The sequence below is a fragment of the Mesoplodon mirus genome (genome assembly GCF_964341445.2).
Source record: "Mesoplodon mirus genome assembly, chromosome: 8".
Classification (NCBI taxonomy): Eukaryota; Metazoa; Chordata; class Mammalia; order Artiodactyla; family Ziphiidae; genus Mesoplodon; species Mesoplodon mirus.
In genome coordinates, this window is record NC_138984.1 from 68,649,335 (window position 1) to 68,662,323 (window position 12,989).

Below are 12,989 nucleotides of genomic sequence, written 5' to 3' on the forward strand. Positions count from 1 at the left end.
GAAAAGTATTTATTGCTCAAACCACATATTTATGCTATAAAAGAATACATAAATGTATAGTGAGAACAAGGATTGGTCTATTTAGATCTTAAAAACTGCCATGTGAGCTATCTGGGTCACCTTCCTTTTGTCTGGGCTGCACAGTTTTATCAGAGACTCTCCAAGTCCTAAAAAGTTCAAAGTCCAAGTTATAAAAATCTACAGCTCCCCATCGGCTTCCCGTTATTTTATGTGAACTGTACACTCTCCTGAGTTTACACACTACGAGTGCGCCATCCTCAGTAAGTCAGATCCCGGGCACCTGCTCCACGGGGCCTCACCTTGGGCAGCAGTGTAACAGTTGTTGCCGCGTTTACTGTCTGCGCGGCCTGATGCAGACACATTACAGGCACCTAAGTCAGCCTGATTTAGATCGGCATACAGAGTCTCTATCTACGCCGCTTTCTTGGTGCAATTTTTAACTTAGCTTCATGGAAGTCTGAGCTTATGACTTGATGATGATTGTAAAGCACCAGTGGGAGAGGGAAGAAAAAGAACACAACACATTCAGTTATGTCTCCTGTCCTCCTTGGGTGGCTTCGTTTACCTAGGAAAGGGATGTTTAAGGCAGATGGTGAACTGAATGATGAGAACTGTCCACACAGAAAGAAGATCCAAGCTGAACTCTGATGGAAAGGGAAGGGCTAAGGCAATGGGATGCCTCCTCACCTTTACCCTAAAAGCATGTTCTTTTCATCATTATTGCAGACCTTCCTACAGAATATCTTCCACCACAGAATAATGTAATGTTCACTGCGTACACATAGAGTCAGAAGACCACATTCTAAAGTCCTGATTGACTCATCATAATCGAATAGGAAGCAGAACACCAGCAGGAAAGGAGATACAGAAGCCCCTGAGGAAAGTTGGGGATCGATCCTAATGCTTCCCTCTGTCACTCGAAAATGCAAAGTACCAAGAAAGAGGCAAGACTGATGACCTTGGAGAGGCAAATTCATGGGTTCTGACCAGATTTAAGGAATTTCTCTCTTTAGCTCCACGACAATTACATCTAGAAATCATTTCAATATATATTGCTAAGAACTGACTGATTGACGAGAAGGTTCTGTTCACCACTTACTTAACAGACTCGGGACAAACACCAAAATTGCTCAACTGAGTAAAACAAGTTGATTTTCTTAGTCAAATTTATTACATGTAAGCAGCATTTGGTTTTCCTCTCTGGCCAGTGATGGATTCTTTCATAGAACAGGCCTGACTCTCTAGAAATGGGCCAGAAAGACTTTTTAACCCCAGAAGGGATCTTCTCATATACCAAACCATAAAGACCTCTGGTCTAAACATTTCCAAAAGAAATCTAATCCTTACTATCCCTAGAGTGTTTTTCCAAAGGTCCCTAAACACACAAAGCCTTCTATTTGAAATTTATCCTCCTTCCTAACAAGCACAAGGACATATCTTCATATTTAATAACTCTATTATAATCTTTGAAAGTAGCAGTCATTTATTCTCTTGGGGGTGTGTTGCTTTTCAACCCTCTTGGGTATCTTTATGTCAAAAGCAGTTAGTTTTCCTTCTCCAAAAGTTCTATGGCAGAAATCTCCCACTTAGCATTAACCATCAATTAGCAAAGCGTGGATCATATCTATACGTGAATGTCCATGAACGTACGAGGGTGTACAGTGTGTGTACACCTATGGGTACACAGACATTTAGGCAAACACACATAGTTACACAGCTTATAGAAAATGAATAGTTTAAATAATTAACATATAGTTATCCTTATAATATGTAAGTAGATGTAAATTTACATTCGTGCTTTAATATATACATACACATTAGATTTTGTAAAATTTACCTTCACTTTAAGAGTTCTAATAGTGTTAATAAATATACTATGGCTCCTTTCTGCATTTGAAAACACTTACAAGAATATATTTCCCTCCCTAGTAAATGCCTTGGATTATGATCTGATCATCTTTTTTATTGAAAAAGGTCAGGTCCCTACCTCTACATTCAGATTTAAGCATTTGGAAAAGGAACAAATTGTGTCAGAGAAATCAGCTATTAATTTAATGTGCAGTTAAGCCTGGCTTCCCTTTACAGAATACTCTTAAGAATCTGTATTTCATTTAAAATGCTCAAAATTCCAGAAGGTCCATGTAGGAATTTAAAATTTTGCGAAGCGTCTCCTGCACAGGCCAGTCTAGTCCTCATGTGCTCAGTATCTTATCAAGTGAGAACAGGACTTCACAGAATGCAATACACAGTAGCAGGTTTAGAATAACATACTTACATACATGTACAATGACAGTCTGAAAGGATACACAGTAATATGTTAACAGCAATTATCTCTGGGTGGATTTTAGGTAACTTTTTCTACTTATCTGCTTCTTCCATTTATCCCTATAAGAACATCCCTCATACTGCTTGTGTAATACCCCTGCTGAGTGAAAAAAATCTGTTCTTATAGTGATTTCACAAACGTCAAAATATGCAATAAATCCATTTATAAGATGTGTATACCAAGGAGCAGATCTATCAAAATCAATTGTGCATCAGATAAAAAACAGACAGTGTACACTGGGGGCTCAGCCAGTGAAAAGTATCTTGGCCAACAAGAGCTGCCTGAAGACCCAGTGGGGGCGGGGAAGGTGGAATGGGGCAACCCTCCCACATAAGACAACATAGTCACAGTCTGTGCATGATGCAAGTAACTGACCTGGGCTGGGTGTGGACCCACTTAGGAGCACACACTCCATTATCCATGTCAAGGTAACAAAAGGAGTGATGTGACATTCTGTGTGAAACCTCCCACTCCTGTGCGGGGCCTTGCTATGGGACACCAAAAGGTCTTTTGTACTTCCTTGCAAATCTAAATGATGCTGACACTTAACTACCCTCCTAGAAACCAAAGCAGAAGTTAACAGACTTGTCCAAAAGGGCTCCAAAGGACTCGAGTCTAAAATGCCCAGACTTGAGTGTATCGCAGCATGGCTCCTGTTCCCCCCTCCCTGTATATACACAGTACATGAAACACAGAGGTTACGAGCAAAAATCTAGGGTACCCGGAGTAGACTGTCTACCTCTGGACCAGATTCTTACAAAAAGGCCTCGCATCACAGTACCAAAATCTCTTTCATACTACGGGGAGGTGCAGTGCTAACACTGTACAATGACACTTTGCTCTTATTCAGAATAAAATATCAGTCCCCAGGCGAGATGATCTTATTACAGGCTGACTGTGTGAACACACTGAAAAGAATCACTTATGACAGGTAAAACCCCGCACACCCCACGAAGACATTTTCAACAGCACAGAGCGGTGGGACACATGTGGGTGGCTTCCCCAGCCCCACAAAGGAAGCGCCGTACTCAGCTTTTAGTGACTGTGTATTCTCGGACTGCAGCTGGGCGTCTGAGAAAAGCCTCTCCACACCTATCCACCAGACCTGTTCTGAGAGCTTAGCTTCGATCTGGGCAAACCCCACACTTACAGCCATAAATGCATTGGCATTGAGAAAGACTGCGGAGGATGTGGCTCTCCAGGTGTGGCTTTATTTTTCACTTCACCGGGTCAGCTATTTAGGCCTAGTCTTCTCCATTGGCTTGAAGCTTTGTTCACACCATCTTGGGTAACACATCACATTATTCTTCCTTATAAAAACAAATAAACTCAAATGAGCATTCAGAGACAGTTCACCCCTCCGAACACCTCTGCCTTCCCCTCTGATTTATGGGACACCCTTCCGATCCCACCCATGAGAAAGTCTCCCCTACTCTCTCTCAACTAAGGATGGGCCAGGTGCCTTTCTTCCTTCCTCAAGTTTCCCACCTGCCTTGCCTCTGCAGACGTGCACAGCCCCGAGGATCTCAGCCTGCTTGCCGCCACAGAGCCACTGGGAGCAAAGCACTGCAGTACCTAGCACTACCCGCCATCAACTACCGCCACGGACTCAGATCACTGCACTCGGCACCTGCCACCCCACCCAAAAGCTTGGCCGTCCTGGGAGGCTGGACCAAGAGGGGAAAAAACATGTTTTTATACTTATAATGGCTCCCCTCTGAACCACTGCATCCGAAATGTACACAGCTCTGGAGAACAAGGTGCTGGATACATTCATTCCTAGCCGACTCTGGTCAGAGCAGCCAGTGTCTCACATCACCGGTTTATTCTGCAATACGTCCAATCCACTTAAGTTTAAAACCAAGGGTCGAAAAGTTGCAATTCAGTGAGGCATCACATGTTTCATAACTGAGTGTAGAGAGAACGGGTAGGAGAAATAATCAGACCTCCCGAAGAAGCAAGCCGGGGAAGCAGTTCACTCAACTCCTCTACTTGCCGTTTCCATCCTCCCATCCCACTTGCCAACGTGGACCTTCTCTATCTCAGCCACCGCCGTTTCCGACTACAGTCCCTTGCAGTAAACTGACAGGCTGGTAATTTACGAGCACGCTGGGCAACACCAGAGAGACTTTGCAGAAACAGAGTTGGAGTGAGAGCTCACACGCCGACAGGCAGGAAAATGGGATGCCTCATCAGAACAGAGGGTTTCTATCTTTCAGGGCTAGCACATCATTTGATACATACGTCTGCACTGACGTACAGCATAGGGGGTTTTATTTCTGTTATAATCTGTTTGTTTGGTGGTTTAGCCAGAGAATCTTATATAACACATTCCTGTTTCAAATGTAGCAACATGTATGGCATTGCACTCAGAAGATTCAGGCTCCGCACAGCAGGTCCCATTCCCATCCCAAATCATTCTACCTTGCAAGGTTTCTATATAATTGATGAAAAAAATCAAGAACCGCCACTAGCAATAGTAAAAGAAAGATTCAGTCATCAGCTTTACCCTGGATTCAAAAGCTAGCATTCAGATGGTATGATTTTAGGGATTTCTCAAAACCACCTTCATCCTGATTTTAATACATTATATGAGCCTGACCTGCGGAGGGAAAGGAGTCTAGTTTTCTAAGCCAAAACACAAGTGAGCCCACCCCGGGCTTCCAGGGTAGAGTACAGGGACATACTTCCTGCCTCTGCACTGGGGTGTTATATGACCACAACCTTTGCATCTGATTTCCTTAACAAAGAAGCAGGAGATCTGCACTGCTTGTTTGGCCAGAAAGCACATAATACAGCTACAGCTGAGGAACTTCCTTCACCCTAGCTCAATACAATGTGTATTATATAATGAATGAGCCTTCTCTGTGAACCCTGCCTTTGGAAAACATAGGCACTTTCTGCATAGTTTAAGCCCGTCTGCAAGGAGCAGTTATCCCTTGTCAGATCAAACGCGGACCAAGTATTGTATAAATCCAGGCAGACTACACCCTTAGATCCCTCTGCTATCACCCTAATTTCTTTTTTGCTTGACAAGACATTATATAATAAAGAATTATTTCAGTTAACTCTAAACTATACAGAGAACATTTACACAGCAGCCAGCAAGCACCCGAATGATGTTGGCTTTCAGCTCCATGTTCCCTGCGTTGCCTAAGAAATAAGGTGGGGGGTGGGTGTTAATGGGAGGACGAAGAGGAGGGGAGAGGAAATCAGCTATCTATGAAAATACTTACAGCCTCCGAGTCCTCAAGTCCATGCAGGTACAAATTGTCATACATGGAGGTCTGATAATCCAGAGCACCTCTATCAAGGCGAAAACAAAACTGCTACAGAAGCCACAGCTAGAGGTAAAGACAGAAAAGGCCTGTTTGGAAGAATTGCACCTGCCTTATCAATTGCTGTGGATTTACCAGGCAAGATGCTATTCATTCACATCGCACAGGGTGAGGTTATCCCCAGAGGCTGTCCAGACCTGGCATTTTATCTGCCTTCCCAAACAGAGCATAAAAAAGCAGAACCCTTTCTCAACCACAGACTGGTGACTGAGCTAGGAAAGCAGCCTCTGATTGGCTCAGCTCCCCTGCTTCAGTCAGCTGAAGAGTGTTCCCTCGGTGAGTGGAGGGCCGCTCGGAGCACCCTACCAAGCAGACAGCTGCTTCCTGTTTCGTCTGGATCATATAGTTCTGCAGCAAACACTTATCAACATCTAAAAGGCTGCTTGGTATGTTGGGAAAGGCGGGCGATTGAATACTCTAAACACAACTGCTCATCTTCTTAATGAAACGCACAATTGGAGGGGGATGGGGAGCAACAGAGAAATTTTTTTTCAGAGAATATTGTGTAAAGACAGTTGAACAGATACTCATCTCTATCCAACACCTGTACTTAACAGATGCAACTGAAGTCAAACAGGCAATAAGTCATTTAAAATTTTTTTAAAAACCAAGATAAAAGAAAAACAATAAACAGATGGAAAGATTTCTTGTGGGAATTTCTACCGTAAAAGAATTTCTACTGTGAAAGTTTACGATATTCTCACCAAAATTTCTCTGCCTCACTGCCAAGAAGGTACCTCTGTGACCCAACTAGTGAAGTTTGAAAACGAAGCCAAAAACTCTCAAAAGCCTTTATGTAGATGCAAAATTGTTCATTTCTTTTTAGCTTGATTTTTTTAAAATCGCCTTTAAACGACAGCCAACGTTTTAGCTTAAATCCCCTTTTTCCCAGCGCTTAGACCTTTAATATTCCTAAAGCAGCACTGATCTTTTTCCAAAAACCCAATCAGAAAAGTCCCACTGCCTTCCCAGTTCCCATCACACCACAGCTCAGTTTGACCTAGGACAGGTCCCACACTGGAGCATACCTAGACACTTGCAGCTTCCTGGTCAACCAATAAGGTACTGCAGCTTTGAAACAGAAGAGCTTTATAGCTCACTGTAAAAGAAGCCAGCTAAATTTGGGGAAAAAAGAAGTTGGTGAGGAGCAACGAACATAATTTAGAGAAGCTGCATGACTCACAGGGGTAAAGCAATGACCCAGAAACTCAGAGGCTGAGCCCAGCTTCCCCACTAATTGGTCGGATGACTCTGGACCAGTCACCACTTCTATGGGCTTCAGTTTCTTCACCTGCCAAATTGAGGTAAGAAATAACCCAGAGAAAGGACTTTGCAAATCTAAAGCGCAACATAAACACTTACCAATGACAACCCTGCTTCGTCAGCTGGAAGGCACTGGCTGCAGTTCATGGGAACTCAGCACAAGAGTAACTGTCTGGCCCTGGACCCAGGAAATGGGGCCCGTCCTTCTAGCCAGTATCTCTGAAAAGCATAACTCTAAAAGGGACAAATCTGAGTCACAAAGAGCAACACGAGAGCTACAACTGCTGAGCCGAGCACAGTTCTTCCAGGTCTGCACTGACCCACTAAGGTCTTCCAATCACAGCTGCACACTTTGGGAACAGCATCAATCCTTTCAAATATAAAAGATGCCAAAGGGACTCACCTGTCCTTCAGAACCTGAAAATGGTAGGGTTCATACAGGAGGTCATCTGTGCCACCAGGAGGATGGCAGAAGAGGATGGGTACAGTTGGCAGGATTTCATATAAAGAGACCCAGTGCCAGCCCAACCTGTTGACGACTGTGTGTCCTGAAGCAAGTCATTTCCCAGGCTAACCTCAGCTCTCCCCTCCATCAAGCAAGAGGACTGGGCCAAAAGATTTCTAAGCTCAAATTCCTGTATCAGATTCTGTTATTTTAATTAACTCTCTAAGTACAGCCATGTGATATTTTAGGCAGAATCAACAGAAAATCAAGGCAAGAGGGTCTTTTTTCTCCTTAGATTTTCCAGATCATTTCCTTATTTTACTATTTCAACTGAGGGTATAGATATTTCCTGAATATCTTTAAATGGGAATCTAAATTTGGGGGGGGGGCGGGTGGGAAGAAGCCGTTCACTTCCATAATTCACCAACGAGATGAGAGAAACTGCCCCCTACTGGGAAAACTGTACATGGCTCAATTCCTCTCCTGAATTTCCCAACAGCCAATATAAGGGTCTAAAGAAAGTCTTTAAAGAGCAGGGGCTCGTTTCGTGATATACGAGTGTAGGCAGTAAGGAAGATAACTCAGGATCGGCGGTCAGGAGGCAGCACTGGATCAAGCAAAGTAGCTTGTGGTTACTCCCAGCAACCCTACACCCAAACCCCTCAAGGACTAAGAACAGACGTAAAGCAGGGGCAGCCTGGCTCTGCCTGCTTCCCAGGTTAGAAAAATGATGAGCAAATTGTTAGAGGTGGGAGAACCCCAGAGGTCCCCTAATCCAGCCCTCATTTTAATACCCAGAAAGGTTAAACTGATGTATTCAAAGCCATAATTTTCTATACTTAAGTGTTCCTTCCCTGCTCCTTCTTGAGGGGGTTTTCAAGGTAAGGAATGAGGAGTAGTGGGTGTATTCCCAGGAGGAATTTGGTAAAATGAAAGGGGGGGGTCACTTTGATGGGAAAACCCCTATTTTTCTCACTCCTTTCATTCTAAAAACTGTCTAATCACAAGCTATTTGGTCACCCACAAGCTGACAACTGAAAATCAATTAATAGATTGGAGTCTGCCCCTAGTGTTTGGATCTCCATAGAATAAGCATTGCACGTACAGGTCACCTAAAGGTCTCAATCCAATGCACAGGCTGATCCCAGAGTTCCAGAGGCAGCCAGTGAGAGACTCAGTCTGGACTTCCTAAAAGGAACTCTGAGAAGTTCCCACAAAAGTGAACTCGAACTCCAAGAGGCTCTTGGAACTGACCATTCCTGTCCCAAGATTCTCTGAACTGAGAGCTGGCTGAGAAGTAGCGAGAGGTCCCTGGGAACTTCCTGGGCCTGTTTCAGATCATCTCAAGTCCCTAGCTTTTGGTGAAAGGGCCTTGATATCCCATCAGGTCTAAGTTCTGAGGGCCAAATTTCAAGGGTGTCATATTTCACTGCAGCAAGAGGCGAACATCAAGAGAGGGAATGGCCACCGTCTTGGTTTTGGTTTGAAGAGTTCTCCAGTTAAGTGGTTGATGGAGAGGATGAAAGAGAAACCAACCCTCCCCTGGTCTACTTCTATTTCCAGCTCCAATGAGGATTAGTCTGAAAAGCTCCTGGGTCACCTTGCATCAGTGTTTCCCCATAACCTGCCCACCTCTCACCCCTGAGTAGCCTCCAAAACTACACAGCCCCCAAAGGCATCTTCCCATTTTGAGGGTGCCCTGCTGACTGTGTTTCCTTTCAAGTCATCTCTCACCATGATCAACAGTTCAAAGTCAAAAGACCTTATGAAAAGCCATTGTTTGTGTGATTCTATTCTCTAAATTCCACGTGATTCTCCGTATAGAGGTTATTCTTGCAATTTGACAAATGTCTCAACTGAGCTCAGTTCAGTGGAGGGAATGGTGTGGTCCTCAACAAATGAGGGAAGCTCTCTTCTGCAGCTCAAGGCAACATTCAGCTAGTTTTTGTTGGCTTCAAACTTAGGGACATGGAGTTGCTTTTCCTTACCTGGGCTGGGCTTTGTGGTACAGCACACCCATGGATTTGACGGTGGAATACAAAGGAAAAGCATTTCTCTTTTCCATTTGTTTGGAAAGGGAGGGGAAGAGGGAGAGAAAAGCCAAGAATCAGCTGATTAGCTCTGAGTTTTACATAGCTGTCATCAAGACAATTGGTACAGATTTGGAAACAAAAGGAAATTTTGCTATCTAATTACCCCCACAGATTTCTCCAGAATTTAACTTTCTAAGCCAGTGGAGTTACGTGTTCTGCAGCAGGACTCTGAGAGGTCAGAGAAGAGACAAAAGAACAGTGTTTGGACTCTCACTGGCTCTATGGACTAGAACACGAGCCCAAGGTCTCTGCCTGCCAATTTAACCTTGGGGATTATTTTGCTCTTTGTTTTTAAGTTTTTCTAAGTGGCCAAGTGTACTAGATGATTTTCTCCCTCTTCTCTTCTGCAAGCACAGATACACTTGTTTCCCTCTAGAAACATATATGGCATTTTGCACGTTAATATTGTAACCCCTGTTTCCCGCCCCCTGACGTGCTTCAGACAGGTGGTACCGGCAGGGCAGACAAAAGAGTGAAAACAAAACAAAACGAAACAAAACTCTACAAACTGACTGCCCTTTTAGTAGTCCTCCGAGTTTGAATTTAGACCGTTATAACTACCTAGGCAGGTGTATCCTTACGTCTCTCTGTGCCTCATCTGTAATGGAGGTAAAAAGAGTTCTGGACTTCATGAGTGAATGTATAAAAGGTACACAGAAAGTGCCTGGCACATCATAAGGCAGAGTGAAGAATCAGTCTTTTTTTAAAGGGAGTAGTGTGGAATCAGGGCCGCCTACATCGCCCAGCTCCGAGGGCCCCCATGCACTGCAATTCGTGTGAATGGTACTCCCAGGAGCGGCGTCACAGGGATTCTTCAGAGCAGGCTGGTGAAGAGCAGGGACTCTGGAGCCAGGCTGCCTGCATATCCCCATGGTGCCTCTTCCCAGCTGGATGACACTCAGTGAGCTACTTTGCCTTTCTGTACCTCCATCTCCTCCTCTGTAAAATGAGGATTACCCCAAGATTATCATGCAAGATTAAAAGCCTTGATATAAGAAAGTGCTCAGAACGATGTGTGGTACAAACTCGAGGCTGCACAAGCATCAGTCGCTTCTTCTCATCTCTGGGCTCTGGCCTGAAGACTTGGTGCCCTTTGCCTCTGCGGTGGGATTCCTCGTCCCTGCTGCCCCTGATGCCGGCCTGGTCCTCTCAATCTCCACCTGGGTCCCTGGTCTAAGCCAGCAGAGCTGAGACCAGCATCCTGCCTCCCCCTGCCCTACTTAATTTCATGCCAACCTCCTCCCGGCTGCCTACCTGCTTCATCTGGCTAGCTGACTGCTCCTTATGCTGAAGCTGGCAGGGGCTCCTAGGCCTCCTTGGCCTGACGACACCTCAACCCTTCAGCCACCCCTCCGAGCTCCGCATCCTTCCCGTGTGCCCCGGGATATGCGCAGCACGCGCACCTGACCTTCCCGACGGCCCGGCCTCTCCCCAAACTAGAATTCTGACTTCCCTCACCTCCACCAGCCACTCCTTGGCTGCCCCAGCCTGTCACAGCCCTCTGCCAAGCAAGCACCCCTGCGAAAAACCTGTAACACATGCTACGACTGGTTCTCACCAAGGAGGCAAGAGGACAGTGAGAAAGAGAAACAGAGACACGGATAAAAAGGCAGAGACAAAAAACCCTAGAGACACTCAAAGGAAGAATGAATCTGTGGACTTGTTTTTCCTCCTCTCTGCCACTCTTGATGGCTCCGGGAAAAAATAATACTTCATAATTCATAAAAGAGTGAGTGTAGGTAAGGTAAAAAAATTCCCATGGCCTATTCACTTGCCAGAAAATGACAGATCCCTCCCCGTGATTGACGTATTACTCAGAAATCTCTTGCTTTCTGAAATTTCTGTTAAAAAAAAAAATGCCTATCTCTCGGCAAAAACACTCCGCAGCCACGATTTTCATTAACTTTATACAACTTTATTTTCCATGCTTCTGCCAAAAGGGGCTGAAGAGACTAGTCCAGCTGGTCTCCTCCCGGTCGCCTATACATCATTTAGCTCATATGATCAATGCTAATTTAATCATTACCCTTTCAATTGCTGACCACTCTGCACTACTTTAGAGGCTGGGAACTCGAAGATGAGCAACTGCATCCTCCAGAGAGCCGCGTGGAGATCCTTCAGACAGAAACCGAACCAAGGAGATGGCTGCAATCAGAGCTCTCACATTTGGAGAAGCTCTGAGGAGAGCTGGAGAGGAATTTGATTCCTTTATCTTCAAAGCTTCAGCAGGAGATGCAGGAAAGGAGGAAGGAAGGGATCAGTTTCACTCAGGGGACAGGGCAGAAATGAATCCGCCACCAACTTACTACATGGCCATGGGCAAACCATTTTCCAATGATTCCTAATTTGCTATAAAGAGTAAACAGTTTCCTTTTTTTCAATGTAAGATTTATGAAAGGTTATTTTCTATTTTGTTACTGCCTTGAGGTAGATATTCAGGTTTTTCTCTCCCTGGGGGAGTTTTTCTCTTTGATTTGATAACATGTTTTTTTTTTGTTGTTGTTTTTGTTTCTTTTTTACAGATCCATTCGGTCATCTAGTAAACATCCATGAATTCTTACTAAGTACCTAGTATCTCCTCCAAACAGAAATCAGATCATGTCAGCTCCTATCTGAAACCTTCTGAGGTTTCCCGTTGCTCTTACGGCGAAGACTCAAACCTTTAACACGGTCTAGCATGGCCTCAGCATTTCTCTCCTCACAGCCCTCACTTTGCACCTCTGACCCCTTCCCTCTCTCCTCTAGAGCCAGCCTCCCCTTCTCGGACACCCCCATCACACCCGCTCCCACCACTGGGCTCCGTCTAGTCTGAGTCCTTTGCCTAAAACCCCACCCCTCCTACCACCACACCCCCATGAACACGCAGTAGTGAAGCTGATGAATTAACATCTGTCTCCAGAATGTGAGTTCCATGGAAAAAGGAATCCGGTAGCTTCTCGCCACATATGCCCGCTGCCGAGCACAGTGCCTTGCACACACACAGCTTTAAAAAAATATGCGAATAACTCACAATGGCCCTGAACTCTTGGCCACTTCTGCACTTGGGCTGTCAAAATAGCGCAGTGACTAACAACAAAAAAAAGCTCACAAAACGAAATGTGGATTTTTTAGAGCTAAGAAAACCCATAATACGAACATCCCTAGAGGGTCCTCAACAAATTGTCTTCATGCCCTGACTGGGTGAGAGTTGTTCAGATTTAGATTCTTACAAATTAAATAAACTAGGTGTGACATAGAGGTGTTGTTTTAACAATGTCTTTATTAAAAAAAAATTTATATAATGTATTGATGGAATTTTATGGGGGGGTGATGGAGAGAAGACCCCATGATCTTTCATACCTTCATACCTCTGCACACAATGTTCCCTCTGTCTGGGAATATTTCACCCTCAACTTTTTCTAAGTAGTGAATTCATTTTCTTGAAGGTCCGAGGTAAATGTCACTGAGCCTTTCCCCAGTTCCCTCAGACAATCACACTGTCATTCTATACTCCCATAGCCCTC

General features: G+C 44.6%; 1 protein-coding gene across 2 annotated transcripts in view; it reads right to left on the bottom strand.

Moving 5' to 3' along the window:
• Positions 1-12,989, bottom strand: part of CACNB4 (calcium voltage-gated channel auxiliary subunit beta 4) — a 264,809-nt gene that overhangs the window by 141,618 nt on the left and 110,202 nt on the right. The gene's annotated exons all lie outside the window — the stretch shown is intronic.